At 31.3% G+C, this 21,164-nt stretch overlaps 1 non-coding gene across 1 annotated transcript; it reads right to left on the bottom strand.

Annotated features, from left to right (window-relative positions):
* Positions 1-6,386: 6,386 nt before the first annotated feature.
* TRNAW-CCA (transfer RNA tryptophan (anticodon CCA)) lies at positions 6,387-6,458 on the bottom strand. The gene has a single exon. It is a non-coding gene; the product is annotated as a tRNA-Trp (tRNA).
* Between the last annotated feature and the right edge of the window lie 14,706 nt (positions 6,459-21,164).

The following is a 21,164-nucleotide window of genomic DNA, read 5'->3' as shown; positions in this document are numbered from 1 at the left end:
AAGATGGATTCCTAAATATTCTGGAGTTCCCAGTGATGAATGTAAATCAAAAGGACGCACTTTTATAAGGGGACCAAATCTTTGTACTTGAAATTTTCCTTTGTAGGGAAAATTGATGGAAAGCATGCAGCAGTGGTATCTGGACAGTGGTTGCTCAAAACACATGACAGGAGATAAATCTAAGTTTGTGAGCATCATCTTCAAACAAGAAGGCCATGTAACATATGGTGACAACAACAAAGGAAGAATTCTTGGAAGAGGCTTTATAGGAGACAAGAGTATCTTGCTTATTCATGATGTCTTGTATATAGAGAGACTAAAACACAACTTGCTTAGCATTAGCCAATTGTGTGACAAAGGCTATCAAGTAATCTTCAAGACAAACTCTTGTGAAATCTGCCTTCCCAACTCAAAAGAGGTAATGTTGATTGGTAAGAGAATCAACAATGTCTATCTCTTGGATATTTCTTCTCCTTGTTCTATTGGTTGTCTTCTTTCTAAGCATGATGAATCTTGGTTATGGCATTGAAGAATTGCTCATATTCACATGAATCACTTAAACAAATTAATCTCAAAAGATCTTGTGATTGGGTTGCCCAAGCTTAAGTTTGAGAAGGACCACATAAGTGAAGCATGTCAAAAGGGGAAACAAGTTAAAAATTCCTTCAAAATTAAAAATGTTGTTTCATCTTCAAAACCCCTTGAGCTGCTCCACATGGATTTAATTGGACCTTCAAGAACCATGAGTCTTGGTGGCAACTATTATGCACTTGTTATTGTGGTTGATTTTTCTAGGTACACATGGACATTCTTCTTGGAATCAAAGAGTGATGCCTTCTCTGCCTTCAAAAAGCTTACTAGAAGGTTACAAAACACAAAAAATAGCAGCATTGGTTCTATAAGGAATGATCATGGAGGGGAATTTCAAAATGAGAAATTCAACAAATTTTGTGAGAAAACTGAGATCTTGCACAATTTCTCTGCACCAAGAACCCCTCAACAGAATGGGATAGTGGAAAGAAAGAATAGATCTTTAGAGGAATCAACAAGAACCATGCTAAGTGAGTCCTCCCTACCCAAGTACTTTTGGGTTGATGTTGTTAGCACCTCTTGCTATGTGATGAATAGAGTGCTAATAAGGTCAATCTTGAAGAAAACTCCCTATGAACTCTTCAATGGAAGGAAGTTAAACATTTGTCACCTAAAAGTGTTTGGATGCAGTTATTTTGTTTTGAATAATGGGAAAGAAAATATGGGAAAGTTTGATGAAAAAGCTGACCATGGCATCTTTATTGGCTATTCCTTAAATAGTCATGCTTATAGGGCTACAACAAGAGACTCATGATTGTAGAAGAATATGTTCATCTGGTGTTTGATGAAGTTGATCGCAAAAACATTCAAGCCTCAAAGAACAACACAAAAGAGGATGAGCAAAACATCAATTTGCAGAAGCTGGACTGTTCTCCAGAAAAACAACCGGTTGATTCATCGAAACAACCGATTGAAATTCTGCAGCAGAGTGAGTTGCCTAGAGAATGGAGAATACCAAGAGATCTATCAGTGGAGAACATCATTGGACAGATAAAGGAGGGTGTTTCTACGCGTAGCTTTATCTCAAACTTTTGCAGGCACACTGCTTTTGTCTCTCAAGTTGAACCAAAGTCTATTGAAGAAGCTCTTAAAGATGAAAAATGGGTGGATGCAATGCATGAAGAGTTGAATCAGTTTGCAAGAAATGATGTGTGATTTCTTGTCCCCAAGACAGATGAGATGAACATCATTAGATCTAAATGGGTTTTCATAAACAAGCTAGATGAGGCTGGAGTAATTACTAGAAACAAGGCAAGGCTAATTGCCAAAGGCTACAATCAAGAGGAAGGAATTGACTATGGTGAAACATTTTCCCCTTTTGCAAGATTGGAAGTTGTGAGGTTGCTACTAGCCTTTGCTTGTATGAGTGGATTCAAACTCTTTCAAATGGATGTGAAGAGTGCTTTTCTCAATGAAGAAGTATATGTTGAGCAACCACCGGGTTTTGAGGATCATCAACATCCCAATCATGTTTTTAAGTTGAAAAAAGCTTTGTATGGCCTTAAGCAAGCTCCAAGGCAGTGGTATGAGAGGCTTAGCAACTTCCTTTTATCTCATGGTTATGAAAAGGAATGATTGACAAAACTCTTTTCATCAAGAAGTCAAATTCTGAAATTATCTTGGTGCAAATATATGTTGATGACATCATTTTTGGTGCTACCAAAGATAGTTTGTGTGAAGAATTTATGGCTGCTATGCAAGGTGAGTTTGAGATGTCTATGATGGGGAACTTTCTTTCTTTCTTGGATTACAGGTCAAGCAAAAAAAGGATGGAATTTTTCTATGCCAATCAAAATATTGCAAAGAAATTCTCAAAGAAATTTGAAATGGAAAGTTGCAAGGAAGCTAGCACATCTATGCCTTCAAGCTGTTATGTGGATGCATATGCTGCTGGAAAAGGAGTAGATCAAACAAAATACAGAGGTTTAATTGGTTCCTTACTCTATCTCACAGCAAGTAGACTGGATATCATGTTTGTCGTATGTATTTGTGCAAGATATCAAGCAAATCCAAAGGAATCTCACTTCAAAGCTACAAAGAGAATTCTTAAATATCTCAAAGGAACAACCAATGTTAGTCTATGGTATCCTTCTCACTCTCCTATACTCTTAATTGATTATTCAGATTCTAATTTTGCAGGGTATAAGCTGGACAGAAAAAACACAAGTGGCACTTGTCATCTTCTTGGATCAAGTCTCATTTCTTGGCATAGTAAGAAGCAAGCTTGTGTAGCTCTTTCTACTGCAGAGGCTGAATACAATGTTGTTGGGAGCTGTTGTGCACAAATACTTTGGCTTAAACAACAACTTGCAGATTTTGGATTGAAGATCAGCAAGGTTCATTTGCTTTGTGACAACACAAGTGCTATAAATCTCACCAAAAATAAGATTCAGCACTCAAGAACTAAGCACATTGAGATTTGTCATCACTTTATAAGGGATCATGTGAACAGTGGAGATTGTGAAGTGAAATTCATTGAAACAAAATTGCAACTGGCTGATATATTCACAAAACCTCTACCAAAAGAAAGGTTTTTCTTCTTAAGAAATGAGTTAGGCATTCTTGACTCTCAAAATCTCTCTTAAACTGTTTTTAATACTTAAAGTCTATTTGTGAAGACAAATAGGGGGAGAATTGGTTGGTTTTTGTGTTGTCTGCTCTCTATAAAATGTTTCAAACTATTAAATCTCTATAACTTCTTAAATTAGAACTGTTTTCCTGCTTCTGCTGACAGAAACAACCGATTGAATCGAGGAAACAACTAGTTGTTTCTCTGATACAGTGCTTAGTAAATGTGTTATCCTAACCTGCTATTATAGATGTCTTGTATTGCATAAGTTTTGTTTTGCAGGTACTGCTTCATATTCAAACAAAGTCCAACACAAGCAACGGGGATTTGTCTTCATCAAATAGGGGGAGATTGTTAATCAAGAGTTATCAAGGACTTTGAAGAATCCAAATCCAAGTGTTTGATGCAAGGCTGGAGTCGCTGCTATGTTTGGGGTGGGATCTGGGTAGTTTAAAAGTGTAATCCACTCTTTGTTGAATCTAAAGCTAATGTGTTTTAAAACCTTTTTTTGAATTTAAGTGTTTTTCAAACTAAGTGAAAAACAACTTGTTGTTTTATCGAAACAACCGATTGTTTTACTCTTAGGTGTTTTTGAAAAGGTTGATATTTGTTTTGGTTGGTTCACTTGTTGTCAAACCAAAACAATCGGTTGTTTCGTGGTTTCAACCGATTGTTTCTTTGAAAATCCTAACAAAAATTATGTTTTGGTAGTTGAATGTGCTTTAAATGATTTCTAACTGAATATGCTCCTTCATTAAATGCTTTGGCCAATCTTTGAAAAGTATAAAAGGTTTGTTTATGTTTTAAAACAAACAAGTGAAACAGATTTGAGTTTTTCAGTTGTGAGAAAGATTGCTTTCAAGTTTTGAACATTCAATCAAGCTTTGGGTTTTCTCAAGAAAGAGTGGAATAGGACTGCATCTGTATTGATTTCAAATTGTTCTGTAAACAAGTGTAATTCTTTCTGAATCTTCTATATTTTCTGGTGTTGTTGCCAATGAGTGTTGTGTGCTCTTGAGGTGGTCAAGATCAATACTCTTGGTATGTGTTGTGCCAAAGTGAGTGTGTTTCTTGAAGGGTTCAAGGTCACTACTTTGGTGGTTTGTGTGTAATTTGTTTTGATTGCTTAGTGGATTACCCAGTGGCTTTTGGGGACTGGATGTAGCTCTTGGTTTAAGAGTGAACCAGTATAAATTGTTGGTGTATCTCTTTCTTCCTTTAAACTCTTTTAAATTCATCTGTTATTGCTTTACTGGTATAAACAACCGATTGTTTTTCTGGTGCTTTGTTGTTTGTACTTAAATTCTTGGCTAACTGAAGTTCTGATCTGGATTCACACAAAGGATTTTGTTCAAGCTGAAAAAGTTTTCAAAAACCCCTCTTAAACAATTCACCCCCCCTCCCTCCCCCTCTCTCGTTTAAGGCCATATATTTTAACAGTAGGTATACATCTAGTTGTGTCCATACCCACTTTCATGAAATATCATCAATTATTCATCGCTAAAAAAACACACCTTTTATTTTCTTTAATATTAAATTTTAAGGAAGAAATTATAACTACCTAGTATATCAAATAAAAACTATATAAAAGAGTAAACACACATAATTAAAGTTTCATGACAATTACATCCATTATTTTTTAAATGTTGAGAAGAAAAATATTTTAAGGATCTAAATAAACTTGATAGATGTAATGGACAAGAGTGCTTGTGTGCTCGGGACCTCGGTCAAGTATTTGGGTATGGTCAACTCGGTTTTGGACCGAAAGGGAGGGTCATGAGCTTGGCTCAGTTTCATTGCTAAGCTCGGCGGAGAATAATTAAAAATAGGGAAGATAATAAGTTTGATCATATGTTAATATAAAGTTGTTAGTTAAATATATATGTCGATATATTAAGTTGCTTATATGTGAATATATACAGACTTGTTAGTTAAAAAAATATACGCATAGAGTTGTTATATTGAATATATGGAGATATTAGTTATATCGTGAGCAGCCAAGAATAAAGGTGCACGAGATTCTCTTCTGTTGTTAGTACCGTGAGTAAAGGTGTCCGTAGGTAGAATATTTTTGTTTTATATATGCTTTCAATTGAGATTATATTCTCGTGAGTGAAAGCTGTTAAAGGGATAGCTATAAAGGGACTTGAGACCCCCGGTAAAGGTACGTTTTCTCGGAATACCTAGACGGAAACTAATTACTTGTTTTTGTATACTCTCACTGACTTGATCGTCAGAATATGATCAACAGGTAGAGCTCCCTTTGTCCCAACGGAACCACATTCCAGTGTAACCAAATAAGACAGAACAGAAGTGGAGCTTCCATCCATGTCAACTGAAGTCAACCGACAAGAATAATAGACATAAAATAAATAAGTAGAAAAATAGATAGAATGAAAAATTATGTACCACAAAACATCCTCATCTTAATAATTGAATTTTAAAAAATATATATTAACAATACTCCTATCAAGTTATCAATATGCTCCTTTCCACTGCAACCATCTCCTATCAAGTTATCAATATGCTCCTTTTCCACTGCAACCATCTCCTATCATGCATTATAAGTACATTTTTTTATTTAAGTTTGTTTTTTATAAAATGGAACAAATCAGGAGAACCAAACGTATAATCCAAAGGTTCTAGATGTTATCCCACTCCTAACACACAATAAAGGAGAGAACCAAACTGACCCCCAAAAATATGTCCTTTTTTATTTCGGTCAATCCCCCCAAAAAAGAGGTTGCTTCTTCCTGCATCTCCATACCTTCTTGTACCACTCCCATAAATTTTTCTTATTCCAAAAATACCCTTTTCAATATTTCGGATTACATAATCCAGAAGTTCTTTTATAGATTCAGAATTAGATTCCGAATTATATAATCTGGAAGTCTTTTGTGATTAACTTCCGGATTATTCTTTTCTATACATAAGATTAGCTTCTGGATTATGTAATCCGGAAGTCTTTTCTAAATTCGGATTACATAATCCATAGGCTTATTATTTCAAATCCAAGGGAGTGAAAAAAAAGGATAAAATGGTATTTTCATATTTAGTATGGGGTGGCACAAGAAGGTATGGAGGTGTAGGAAGAAAGAGTCCAAAATAGATTGCCTTAGCCCAACCCTTAACAAGAGCCCAATTGGGTCAAAGCGCCACTTTTTATCCATAAAAGACATAATAAGGCCCACCAGAGAAAATTCGAAAAAAAGACGGACTAGGGAATTGAACCCGACGTGAATCGAACACGCAACCTTCTAATCTGGAGTCAGACGCGCTACCATTGCGCCACGGATCCGCCCATGTTCTTTATCAGTTTTAAATAATTTAAATAATATTCTTTATTGATTTTTCAATAAAATTACTGATGAAGATGTTCGTTTTTATGCTAAATTATACTGAAGCCACCCAGAATAAAGGTTTGGCACAGAAGAAAAGAAGACATTCTAGATACTCTGATTCCAATCCTAAGAATCTGAGGTCATGAAAGAAAAGCTTTTCCATAGACACAAGACAACAATGGAACTCATATCCTAAATCCAACTATGTCATGAATCCACTATCTAGCAACTGGAGGTTGTAGTTTTTTATTTAACTCTAGTTTGTATGCGGCTGTGACCTGTGTGTTGTGAATGAATGAATGAGTTGTTATTTAGTATAGAGGCGCCGCCAGCTTTACAGTTAAAAGTCACCAGGCACAGTGCTCTGAATGAGTGCCACAAAGACTTTAAACAATCCATAACATGGCCCTATGCCCTACCCAATTCCCCATTCCCTTCAATTGTCTGCGCATCCTCCACATATCAACTACCTCTTCTTTTTATTTACCTTTACCCCATTTCATCACACCCACATATATCAATTTCTTTTTTACATTAATTACCCCATCTTCCAAAACAAACCAAAATGAAAACAACCTTCTTCTTTTCTTCCTTTTTTTTAAAAACATTTAAAATATGTAAGTGCTGGCTCCACTTTGAATCAGATTTCGGCTGAAAAAATAATATGGAAGTCTCTTTCATTTATCCGTAGTACTACTGTCGGCTAAGAAAATACCACACAGTAGAGACTGGACCAGTGTACCTCCAGTGAAAGCCATAAATATCCCTCCTCAAACACTTGAACTCTGCATTTATATGTGTGGTAGATACATGCACCATGCACTTTTATATCATGCTAACACTGTTTATCCCACTTTTCTGTTATTCTCTACCCCTTTTCATTTCAAATTCAACCAACCAACTACATTAACCCCTTTGCATAACATATTCTTCAATAGTGACTCGAAAGTTTAAGTGTGTATGTGTGTTCAAGTGTTGGACAATTCAAAGACCTCAAGCTTTAATAAACATACCTCAAAATCTCAGTAAAGCACCCCAAATTCATAATTATCTTTTACAAGAGTTAAACTTGATCAAATTGAATAGAATAGCATTCAATGAAAACTCAGTATTAAACTTGACACTTTAGACTACTTCTATACCCCGTCTTCTTCCTTTGGGAACAATTATGTTTATGAAAAGAAGGCATTAAATTCGAAGATTTTGCCACTATAATCGCGAATCCAAGTACAATAATCTCACGGCCCTTGTCCTTACTCTAGACCCAATAAAAGGGTGATGTTTTTCTACCTGTAATTTAAGGCACACGAATTAATACACTGAATGAATTATTTTATTTTATCATTCTCACCTCCTATATCGGGTTAAAACATTCATCAAGTGTTGCTTTTTAATTTATTTTATTATTTTACTGATAAAAGAAAATGATCATTCTCTCTTGACACCCTATGAAGATGTAAGCAGAAGAGAGAAATAAAGAAAAAGAAAAAATGAAGGTGAAAGTATAAAGGAAAGGTGGGTGTTGTCCAATAGCAGTAGGGCCCGTCCTTATCAGGATCAGCTGGAGTGTCATGTATCAAAGTTTAGACTGCAAAGTGCAACGCAGCATCTTCACAAGGCGCACACAAGCCTCTTGTACTAGCCACCATCACTGAGTGGCAACCATTAATTTTGGAGATATGTGGCGTCATCTCATCACCAAGTCACATAATCAATGACCTAAACCCATTGTCACAAAAATAATAAAGAAATATGGTTTGTAATAGTTATGTGATTTGTGTGTAGTGAAAAGTTTGTACAGCATGATTAGGGGTTATTTTTAAGTTGAAGGAGGGATTGAGATATCAAAATCACAATGATGAAAAGGGGGGAGTTGGAACACTCTCCACAGAAAAGGGTTGGCCTAAGATGCCCCATTTATAAAGCCTAGGAGCACTAGCATGACATGCATTACCGAAAATGCTTAGTTCATGCTTTTAAGCTTTGGTGCAAATCTATATATATAATTATAGAAGCCTCCCTCTTTAGGGGACGAGAAAAGGACTAAAAGGTGCCAATAGTGGGAAGGAATCCCTAAGTGGAAGAGGATTTTGCTGCCTGCTTCAACCAAAAACAACACCCTCTAAACAACTTCTTCCCAAAACAAAACCAAACCTCTTTCACCATCAATGCACTATTAATTGCTACTCCATTAGGCCAACAAGCCAAATTACTTCAAAAAAATTATTTCCACAACTTCTATCCTATATCACACTTTTAAAATATATATATATATATATATATATATATAATAAAGAATAAATTTATAATTAAATAATATGAAAATTATTAAAATAATAATATTAAGTTTTAAGATAAATTTTAAAAAAATGAATTGTCAATGGTTATCATGGTTCATTACTTAGGATCCATTAGTAGAAACTTTTTTATTAAAATAATTTTTTACCTTCTAACAAAGGGGTCAAAAATTCAGTCAATCAAATTTGTATTATTTACGTTAAAATTGTTCAATTCAATATAATTAATTACTTTATTAAGTAAATTAGATAATATTTTTATAAACTAAAAAATTATTAATATTTAAATAAATTTAAATTATTAATAAAAAATTATAAATTAATTTTTAGTTGATATATAATTAGTTATCAATTACTTTATATGGTAAAGTTGACGGTTAAAACTTTATAACTAATTAGATATAATTTAAAAATTAATTTATAATTTTTTATCAATAATAATTATTATTTTAAATATTAATAACTTTTTAATTTATAAAATAATATCTAAATTACTCAACGTAGTTTATTTTACACTAAGTTAGAATTTTTGAAGTTGAAGCTGGGATGAGTTAGTCTAAGATGAGATTACTTATTTCTCAACTTATTCCATAAATTTATTATAATACAGTTAAAATAGATCGGTTTAACCTATTTATTTATTTGAAGTACGATAAAAATTAATTTGTCATGAAATTATTTGATCCATCTATTTATTCTAGTTTGAAAGTGTTGTTTTGAGCAAAAAGTTTAGAAGTTACATAATATGATACTGATTAATCCACCTTAAACTTTTTTAACTTACTAGTTAAGTCAAATTTGTTATAACTCACATTAAAAACAATACTTTTAAATCAATTTGCTTTAAATATGATATAAACTGGGTTAGTTTAGAAGTTTGAACATATTTTGATATGGATTGTTACATATCTTGAGGAATTCAAAATATAAATATTTTATTGGAATTTGCATTAATAATATATTGAAAATTAGAATAAAAATGTTTTAATGATATTTTTAATAAAGATATTTATTTTGACTTCTGTAATTAATCAGTATGTATAGATATCAGCATTTGTCATAATCTAATGTATGTCAGGTTCCCTGCACTTTGAAGTGACTTAAAATGCCAATTGATTGATTGTAAAAAAAAGATAATTTTTAATTTTTCTAAATATAACAATTTTCTCATTATATTTCGGTAATTTTCAGTAAAATCTTTATGTTCTTTTTTAATTTATTTTGTCCACTAACATTCCTTTTTATTAATTTTTTTTTTAAATATTACAATTTCTCATCCACACTCTCACATTAAAAAAAAATATTATATTTATTTATGGATTTTTATTCACACATGAGTCCATAGATAAATTTAATATTATATAGAAATATTATTCATTGATGTGAATCTATAAGTAAATTCAACATTACCTACGAAGATTATTCACATATTAAAATCCGTAAGTAAATCTAACTTTACTTATAGATTATTACTCACGGATCTTTGTTCGTAGATAAATTTTACATAATTTACAAATTTTACCCACGAATCTATATTCAAAATAAATTCAATATTACTATTAATTATTAACATAAATATTTTATTAAAAATATTAATAATATTAAGAATATAAATAATCTTAATAATTTTAAAAGTTTTAATAATATAAATAATATTAATCATAATAATTATATACATAATATTAAAAATATTATTATAATATAAATAATTATAAAATCATAACTATTATTCATAAATAATAACAGTAGATAATAATTATAAATTATAATCATTACTAATATGCATACTACTAACATTATAAAATTAATAATATTAATATTGTAATCACGTTGTAGTTGAGGAGTTAAGGAACATTTCTACTTGATCAGATTTTTCAAACAGAGTAAGTTCATTTTTGCTCTAAAGATTCTTTGTTCTCTGTTTTTCCTTAGAATTTAGTCATCAATCTTGGTGTGGTCAGTTGAGAAAAGTAATCATCTTAACTTATTCTACTACATACTAACACTGACTTTTGTTATGTTTGGATAACTTGCATTAGACCCTTAAATCTTGAAGCTTATCTAGACTGAGAGGATAATATTTTAGAGGTTGCTTAGAAAACAAGTAATTAAGGTAAGGGAAGCTAACTCTAAGTTTTAATAGTACCCTGGGCTATAAGATATGGATGTGGAGGGGACGTGGTCTCAATATTGAATTTTTCTTGCAGGGATGTTGCGTGTTTATATATTGTGTTGTTTGTTTATATATTATTTAAACTTGTAAAAATATTAGGTTTTGATGGTTTAGTATTTAAGTGTTTTTTTTTTATGTTAAACAGACTTTTGAATGTTGTGGATCGCCTTTTGAATGGTATTGTCTGATAAAAATAGTATGGAATTGAATTCATACATTTGAGATAATGTATGGACTGATGTTTGTTGTGTATTAAGTATTGATGTCTATGTGGTAACAAAGATCTTCAAGCTTCATTGATAATCTAAGTCACATAGACTAAGATATCAGGTGGTGAGAAGCTCATGGGGAGTTCATGCACACCGTGACATATGAGATGCACGGGTTGGGTTGTATTGAACTTACCCCGATCCTCTCTATTGGATTTGCTGGTAATCTTTAGATCAGGTGCTAATATCTGGTAAGATTTACTTAATACGGGTCTTCCGGAAGACGTCAGATGTTATTTTGTTTGTTGAATATCTTGGGTATGTAGATCCATGTGAGATATATGTGATTGTTTTATGTTGGTATTTGAAGAAGATTGAATAATTAGGAATTGATCCATGTAATTTGGTTTTCTCTTTTGATTTAATTGTATATATTATAAAATTTTATTTTCACAAGTTTACCCTTACTTTTCTTGTTGTGTTGTGAACTGCGATGACTGTAATATATATGTACACGAACAGATGATCATACAAGTGTTGGAGGTTTCGGAGGATTTTAGTATGTTCTTTTGAACCTTATATTGTAAATATTTGTATTTCTAAAAGTCCTAATCATGTATTAAGAATGTTTTGAAAAACTCTAAACTTGTATAGAAATATGTAAAACCTGTATTATAATAATTAGATGTATTTTTGGGATGTTACAAATATAATAATACTAATAATATTAATGGTATTAATAATATAAATAATATTAATAATATAAATAATATTATTATTTTTATTAATTATTGATATTAATAAAAAAATTAATACTATTAATAATGTTAATAATATTAATACTATTTATAATATTAATAATATTTAATAATATTTATCATATTTAATAATATTTATCATATTTAATAATATTTATCATATTTGATAATATTTAGTAATATTTGATAAGATTAATAATATTTGATAATATTATTAATATTTTGATAACATTAATAATTTTTTGATAACATTAATAATATTTAATAATATTAATAATATTAATAATATTAATAATATTAATAATATTAATAATATTAATAATATTAAATAATATTCAATAATATTAATAATATTCAATAATATTAATAATATTCAATAATATTAATAATATTCAATAATATTAATAATATTCAATAATATTAATAATATTCAATAATATTAATAATATTCAATAATATTAATAATATTAATAATATTCAATAATTAGTATTATATTATGAATATTAAAAATAATATTAATAATAATAATATTATTAGCATTAGTATTATGAATAATAATAATATTATTATTATTATTATTATTATGAATGATATTAAATATATAAATAATATTAATAATTTTTATGTTATTAATTATATTGATATTGATAATCATACAAATAAGTATAATAATTATAAAATAACAATAAAATTTGATTAGTGTAATAGTTAAAATTTCTTTTGATCACTCAAAGAATTTGACTTTAAATTTCACCTGCTATTGCAGTTTATTTTTAACATTAATAATAATTAAAAATTTAAAAATAAAATATGTGAAATTATTTATGAATTTACGTAGATAAATTAATTTTTTCTATGAAAATTCTTTAGCATACGAACAAACTGATATTTTTTTAACATGATAAACTCTTCAATGACTTGATTACACCGGGTGGAAAACTACAGTACTAATTTAAAATTAAATGTTGGAATTAGAAAGTTGCAAACCCTATGCATATGCAATTATCCTTATTCATTGGTTATGCCCTAATGACCGAAAGTTGAGGCAAAACAGACCCAATTCTGATAATGAGGTTTTTCTTATTCTTGCATATAATAATGCACAAACATGCATGTTTACTTGTTAAGTGTTGTTGTTAATACCGTAATTAGTTAAGACTTAAAGATGAGTTCATGCCTTTTGTTTCTGTCTGTGTTGTCTCTCGCACTCACGCATTCACAGAGGCAAAATTATTCCCACAAACACAAAGGAGGGGCCTTATTCATCAACTACTTGAGGGATTTGGAAATTATGGAAATTTAAGCATTTATATATTAAGAAGATGAGAGAAATATATGGATAACACATACAATTATCTTCCTCTTTAATCTTCTCTCATGTTTGGTTTCCAGTTGAAAAAGAAATAATAGAATGTCAAACAAATGGTTTATTTGTAGTTGAGTATGATAATCAATTGAGTTTTACTTAAAAAAATTCTAAAAACATGAACTGAAGTAGATATTAGATAAATAAAAGATTATTTTCATTGTTTCAAGAGTAATAATTAGCATCACAGTTGTTATTTATTATTCTATCATCTAATAAAAAAAATTATTGGAATTGACCACTATAATTTTTATTTACGTGACAATAAATTTATTATTAATGCAGATGTTATAATATTATAAGTCTATGTTAAAAATTTATTTATTACGTAAAAAAATATTATTAAAAATATATTTCAATAATTTTCTTAATATAAATACAATAAAGATTTAAAGTTTGACTATTGACAAAAATTAATTTTAAATTATAATATATATGAATAAAAAATATATTTAACTTTTTTGAAATTTTTTTGAAATATTTTTTAAAAAACATGATCGAGATGAGTTTATAAAATTAAAGGTTACACATAAAATTATTAATTTCTTAAAAAAATTAAAGATCATCATCACATTAGTTTAAAAAAGGTTTAAAAATCAGCTCTTTAAAAAAAATTATGCCACAACTAAAATATTTTGATATCTAACAAATAAAGAGATATATTTAGAAAACTAATATGATGACGTATATTTTAATTCAAATGACTATTTAATGATTAAAAATATATGGGATGTACACCTTTTATTTTATATGGGAGAGATAGATTGATAGATTTGACAAATGATAATAATGAAGATAAGAAGAAAACTGAAATAAAAATGATAAAAAGAGAACTTATGTACTAATGTATTAGCATATAAGAGAATTATTGAACTTTTCAATTTCTTTAAATATTTAAATATTTAAAAATAACAGTTAAGAATTTAGGCATAGGGAAGCATAGAATCAGAATAGATGTAGTACATGATTGGCTGCAGAATATTTATTCTGGTTTCATTAATTTAAACTATTTTCCAAATGAGTAGAACTTTGATAACGAATGGCATTAGGTGGCCCATAAGAAAAGAAATATTTACTTTAGAAGGTTGAGAATATAATGATCATTCAGTTTAGATTTGTGGGTGCCACGTTCCCCCACAGTGTAATATATATAAAATCATCTAAATATTTTATATATTTTATAAAGTAACGTGTTTGGGTTCTCAATCCCCCAGCCTTTAAATGTAGCTCGCATTAGTCAAATTCACATGAAAAATATCTAGATCGGTTTTAGACGAATATGGCCGAATAACATGCTATAAAGTCGGTTCAGACAATTAGCAATTTATATTGAAAGGATAAATAAAAGTAAAATTACATTCTGAATAGCTGAGTTAGTTGAGCATATAAATATATTTTATGAAAATAAAAATCGTTAGAAATAATGTTATATAGAAAAAAAAAATTCAAATGGTTAAATTCAATCAATAATTATTCAAATTCATATTATTTTTAATTTATTTAAATAAATTTATCTTAAATTTAAATCTATATTTTTTGTTATTAATTTCAGCCCATTTAATTGGATATGGATTAGATATAAATTGGATACATTTTTGAATTATTCAAAATAAATTTGGCTGATTATCCCTACACTCCATCAAATTTGACTTGCACCCAATTGCATTTGTGAAAGTACCGAATTATCCTTAATGAAAATGAAATTAGGGTTTAGTGATTTCTGCACCCAATCACACACCCAAGTTCGTTTCTGCCATTCTCGCACCCAACACCATCTCTCGCACGAGCATTCGCATCTTCGCACCTGGATTAGCATTTCTCCGACAACGTAGTGTTGAGTGGAAGGACCTCTTAAACAAAGACGAAGCCAAGAACACGAAGGTCGTCCATTGTTGCGCAAAGATTTGAGGGCATCATCTGCATTAGCGCACCCTACAAGCATTTTCAAAATAAACATGACAAGGATACAATTGGGTTTTAGAATGTTCGTCGGGTGCTAATCACAATTGATTGGGTGTAGAAAGAAATTGTCAATAAATTTTGGGTTAGATTTTGACTTGGTCCCGACCTAGGTTGATCCGAGTCAATCCGGGCCCAGGTTGAGCAAAGTCAGTCAGAGTCCATGTCGAGCCGAATCCACCCGGCCCAAAATCGAGCCAATTCGGTCCGGGCCAAAGACGACCCGATTCGGTCCGGACCAAAGACGAGCCGAGTCGGTCCGAGCCAAAGATGAGTCATGTCGGTCCGAAACAAACTTGAACCGAGTCAGTCCAGGCAAAAGTCGAGCATAATCGACCCGGGCCTATGACAAGCCGAGCTGACCTAGGTCCGTGTCGAGCCGAGTCGACCCAGACTGATGTCGAGCCGATTCGACCTAGGTTGATGTCGAGCCGAGTCAGCTTGGGTTGATGTTAAGCCAAGTCTGTTAGGGCCGATGTCAAGCCGAGTCGGTCTGGGCCGATGTCGAGTCAAGTCGGTCCAAGCCGATATCGAGGAGAGTCAGTCTGGGCCAAAGTCGAGCGGAGTCGGCCCGGGCCCGTGCCGAGCTGAGTCATCCTGAGCCTGTGCAAAACCGAGACGACCTGGGCTTGCGTAGAGCTGAGTCAGCCAAGGCCGATGTTGAGCCGACTCGGCCTGAGCCTTGTCGAACCAAGTCAACCCGGGCCCGTGTCGAGCCGAGTTGGCCCGACCAATGTTGAGGAAAGTTGTTTCGAGGTTGATGTCGAAGCCGAGTCAGTCGCCTAATATTGAGCCGAGAAGGCCCAATCTATGTTGAGCCGAATTGGTCTGAGCTAAAGATGAATCAATTCGGTTCGAGCCAAACTCGAACTGAGTCGGTCCAGGCAAAAGTCGAGAAGAGTCAGCCCGGCCTTTGTCAAGCTGATCCGACCTAGGTCCGTGTCGAGTCGAGTCGACCCAGGCTGATGTCGAGCCAAGTCAGCTTTGGCTGATTTCGAGCTAAGTCTGCTCGGGTCGATGTCAAGCCGAGTCGGTCCAGGCCGATGTCGAGCCAAGTCGGCCTAGGCCCGTGCAAAACCGAGTTGGCCCAGGATAATGTCAAGCCAAGTCGGCTTGGGACGATGTCAAGACGATGTCGGCCCGACCAATGTCAAGGAAAGTCGGTCAGGGTCGATGTCGAAGTCGAGTTAGTCGCGCTGATATTGAGCCGAGTCGGTCCGGGCCGAAGTCTAACCGAGTTAGCCCGAGCTCGTGTCGAGTCGAGTCGGCCCGTCGTGTGTCAAGCCGAGTCATCCTAGGCCAGTGTCGAGTCGAGTTAGCCTGGGCTTGTGTCGAGTCGAGTCGGCTTGGGCCGATGTCGAGTTGAGTCAGCGTGTACCGATGTCAAGTCGAGTCGGCCTGTGCTGATGTCGAGTCGAGTCGGCCAGGGTCGATGATGAGTCGAGTCGAAAGAGTTCGGGTGGATATCGAGTCAGTTTGTGCCCATGTCGATTTGTGTCGGTTCTGGTCGATATCGAGCCGAGTCGGTCCGGGCCCAGGTCGCATCGTGTCGGGGTGAACCCAGGTCAACCCGATTCGGTAGAGGTTCAAATCTAACCGAGTCCGCCCGGGTTTAGGTCTAGTCGAGTGGGCCTGAGTATAGATCTAGCCAAGTCGATCCAGGTCTAGGTCATATCGATTTAGGCCCAGGTCGAGTCAGGTTAGCTCGTGTCCAAATTAAAATGAATTTAATCTATTTTACAAAGTGAATTTAATCTAATTACAAAGTGGATTTAATCTAATTACAAAATAGATTTAGTCTAATTTACTAAGTGGATTTAATCTAGATTTAATCCACTTTAAATGGATTTGAAAAAATCCAAAGAAATTTGATCTAGTTAAAATGGATATGGATTTTAAATCCAATCCATTTGTTTTGATATGGATTGGATCTAAATTGAATTTTAAGGAATCCAATCCATGACCACCCCTACGGCATTATACCCAAAAAATAATCATACACATTAACGAAAGATTCTTGCTATTGAGATTATATTCTTATTGTTGAAATTATATTCTTGTTGTTGAAGTAATATTATGGTTGATGAAAGTTGTTGAAGGAATGTCTATAAAAGAGATTTAAGACCCTGAGTAAAGGTAAGTTTTTTTAGAGATTTCTAGACTAAAAAAATTTATAGTTTGAGTGCTCTCACTAACTTGATCATCGGAGTGTGATCATCAAATAGAGCTTCTTTCGTCACAAAGTATCAACATTTCAGTTCAGCAGAAACATGTGAAGATGAGTCAAAACAGAGTTTACGAGTTTACTACCAAGTTCTCGACCGAAGTCAACAAGCAAAAATAATTTTAAAAACATGTTAAATGTAATTACTTCTTAATATATTTTCTAAGTTCAAAAATTAGTATAAAAAATTATAATTATTCATAAAGTTTTATTTTATTCTTAGTAAGTTAAAATATACTATTAACTAGTTGGAGTCTTTATTCGCTTTAATTTAATTTTAATTTGATATTTAAGTTTGTTCTCTAACAAGGTTAAAATTTTGAAGAGTTGTTAAGTTGTGCTTGTTTAATTATAAAGGGTTAAATTATTCATTTGTATATATTATTTATTGTTGATATGAAAAAATTAACTAGTTGAAATCTAACTTTTATAATATGTTTAATTGACATAAAAATAAAAATATTGAATACAGAAAGATGGAAAAGGTTTCTTTTATATATTTTTTAACTACCATAAATATAATTTTTGGTTTTTTTTTATCAAATGAATTAATAGGAAATATTTTAAGATTCTCCAATCCTGTTAGAAATAAAAATTATGATTCCAAAGTGTCAATTTTGAAACTATTATTCAGTGTTAATTATATTTAAAGTTCTTCACCTCTACTTATGTATGTTCAGTAAATTTTAATCAATATCAAAAAATGTGTTAAGGAAACTCTAATATGTTTTTTAATGATAAAAACACCAAATATTATTATCTTGATCTTCAATTATTTTTGTTTGATTTATTCTTTTGTTTATAAATAAGCACCTCAAACTGAGATTAAGTAAATGTCTTTCTTTTCATCTGTTCATTAAGATTCACTCGTTATTTGCAAATGGAGATTACTATTAGAGGCAGAGTTAAGCATATATTCAGTTCTAAAAACTCATCAACAAAGACAATTTATTATTGTAGGATATAAAAACATATAAGAATTTTATCTTTTTCAACAAAGTTCTTGTAATGAGATTTTAAACATTATCATAAACCAATGTCTGATAAAGCAATGCAATATTCATGTTCAAAAGTCCCCTTCTTCATCAGACTTTAAATTTGGTTTAATATAAATATTAAAAAATTGCATATTTTTCACAAATAAAAAGTTATATATCTTACCCTTTTATAACACTATCTTCTCAATAAATAAAAAATCACTTTTGTGGAAACAACTCCAAACCAAAAAAGTTTCAATGTCTCTATGATGGAAGAATTTCAGCATGTAATAACATGAACACCTCAAACTTGGACTAATAGAGTAGAAAATAGAAACTACAAATGCAATTTTAATGTAGAAAACTGAAAGCAAGGCGAAAAAATTATGGCTCTTTCCGCAAAAAAAATTCAACTATAATCAAATAGAATCACTACAGGACAATCATGAAATAGAAATCAATTTTTAGATACTAAAATAATTAGTTGCAATAGTAAATAACAACTAAATTAGAGAATATTTTAAAAACAAAAAAAATTGATCTTTAAATTAGTTTCTATGATTGTTAAATAGTTTTTAAATTGGCATCTAATTAACAATCAATGTTTTAACTACGAATTATTTAGTTTCTAAATTTGATATCTAAAACCTTGGTTGCTAATTAGATACTTAACAATAATAGAAACTAATTTAGAAACTATTTTTTTTTAATTTTAAAATGTTCTCTAATTTAGTTACTATTGTAACTAATTATTTTAGTATCTAAAAATTGATTTCTATTTCATAATTTTCTTGTATTGAGTTAAAAAAAAATCTCTAGTGCAGAAAATAATGTTTACAATAAACCAAGGACAAAGCTCACCCAGAAAAAATAAAAACCCCTAAAAAGAAAGTTTCTAATGCAAAAAATAGGTTTACTCTCAATTGAAATTTTTAAGCACAATCCAACCATAAACGAATCTTCAATTGCGATTGAATGTTTGATTGCATGGTGAGAATGTAAGTTAGCCAATGACTTTTCCCATTCTTCTTTCTTATTTGTTATGTTTTGTCATAATAATATTAATTTAACTTTAATAGAATCTCTCACCACTTGTGAGACATGGGGGGAACTTATGCATTTAAGCATTTTCTCCATTAAAAGAAGAGTAAACCCCAACCCCACCCAGGATTAGCATATGTCAAGGTTTTTAAAATTATTTTTTAACCATTTCAATTTATTAATACTTATATTATTTAAAACTAAAACAAACAAAAACATCCATTGTCCAAAATTAATTATATATATACTATTTATTAAATTTTATAATTTTTATCATTTTAATATGTCATAGGGTTCTTTCAAGAATCTGCCAAGACCTTAGGATTGGAAAAAGATACTTCTCCATAACTAAAAGGAGAACAATGATGGAAAAGAGAATAAAGAACAGTGTATGCTTGTGTGAATAGGCCTTCCAAAGCCACCACCCTATCATCAATAGGTGTCATCCTTAGGGTCATTTTTGAACAAAAAAAAGGAGAGTTTGAAGGATGGATGATAGAGGGAGAAAGAATATATTACAAGTAGTTTTGTCAATATTTTATGAAAAAGACCAAAATGTTTTTATATTTTTCTCACTTTTTATTTTAAATATGCCATATCAATCTTTTTGTACTATATTTTGTATTTTGTACACAACCAAATAAAAGAATAACTTTTGTTTTCCACCAACTAAAGTGTTTTTTTATCTTCCTTTTTCTTTATGGTCACTTTTTTATCTACACCAAGTATACCTTAGGCACATACACCATGCTTTATTTTTCACACCAAACATGTGTGTTGTATTTGGCCTTAAAATACTCTTTCTTACCTGCTTAAGTAGCTTTAGTCTAAAAATAAAAAGAATGGTGTACCCAGGGACAGATTATGTGCAAGGTTGATGATAACATATAGGCTTTTTATCTGATTTTCTTCAAGCAAATGATTCATGGAAAGGGAAAGGAAAGAACCTCATTGTTGTTGATGATGATGATTTCATGGTGTTACAAGTCAAGCTCTTGTCAGTTGCCAGTTGAGTCTTTTTTCCGTACTGTTTTGGTTTCTAAGTTTTTTTTTTTCTTTTCGACCTTGACCAGAACAAAAACATTTAAAGAAGAGAAGAAATCATTAACAATCATTCAAAAAACTGCTTCGCTTGACTTTGGTAGCAAGTGCATGGAAGAAGCTACCACACTCTTTTCTTTTCTTTTTAATTTTCAGGTGCTTTTATCAAACCCTATTTCCAAGAATTTGCACCATCACCATAGGTCAAAATTCCAACAATATCACCTTAATCATATCCCCTGGAACACAAACTCAGAAACCCTTTTTAGGGTGTTCTTATTACGAGTGTTCATCATATCTATATAGACTCTTTTTTCAATTTATGCTAGTGGTACATTATAATTTAAAACTATTAAAACAATGGATACAGCTGATAAAGAAACTAATTGCATGAATTATAATTCACAACGGCAATTCAACTCACTACTTTACTTCAAGTTTAAAATATAGTATAGTTTTTCATGTCTAATGAATTCTTAATTCAATTTTTACAGCTTTACATATAACATGTTAAACAGTTCATATAAGTATGAAACGTTATTAATTTAGCTCATAATTTTTTATGGGTAAAGTTTCTTAGTAGATCTCATATTATTATAATTAAAACTTGTACACAC

This window comes from Phaseolus vulgaris, chromosome 8 (assembly GCF_051622355.1).
Source record: "Phaseolus vulgaris cultivar YP4 chromosome 8, ASM5162235v1, whole genome shotgun sequence".
Classification (NCBI taxonomy): Eukaryota; Viridiplantae; Streptophyta; class Magnoliopsida; order Fabales; family Fabaceae; genus Phaseolus; species Phaseolus vulgaris.
This window is presented reverse-complemented; position numbering and strand designations above follow the sequence as displayed.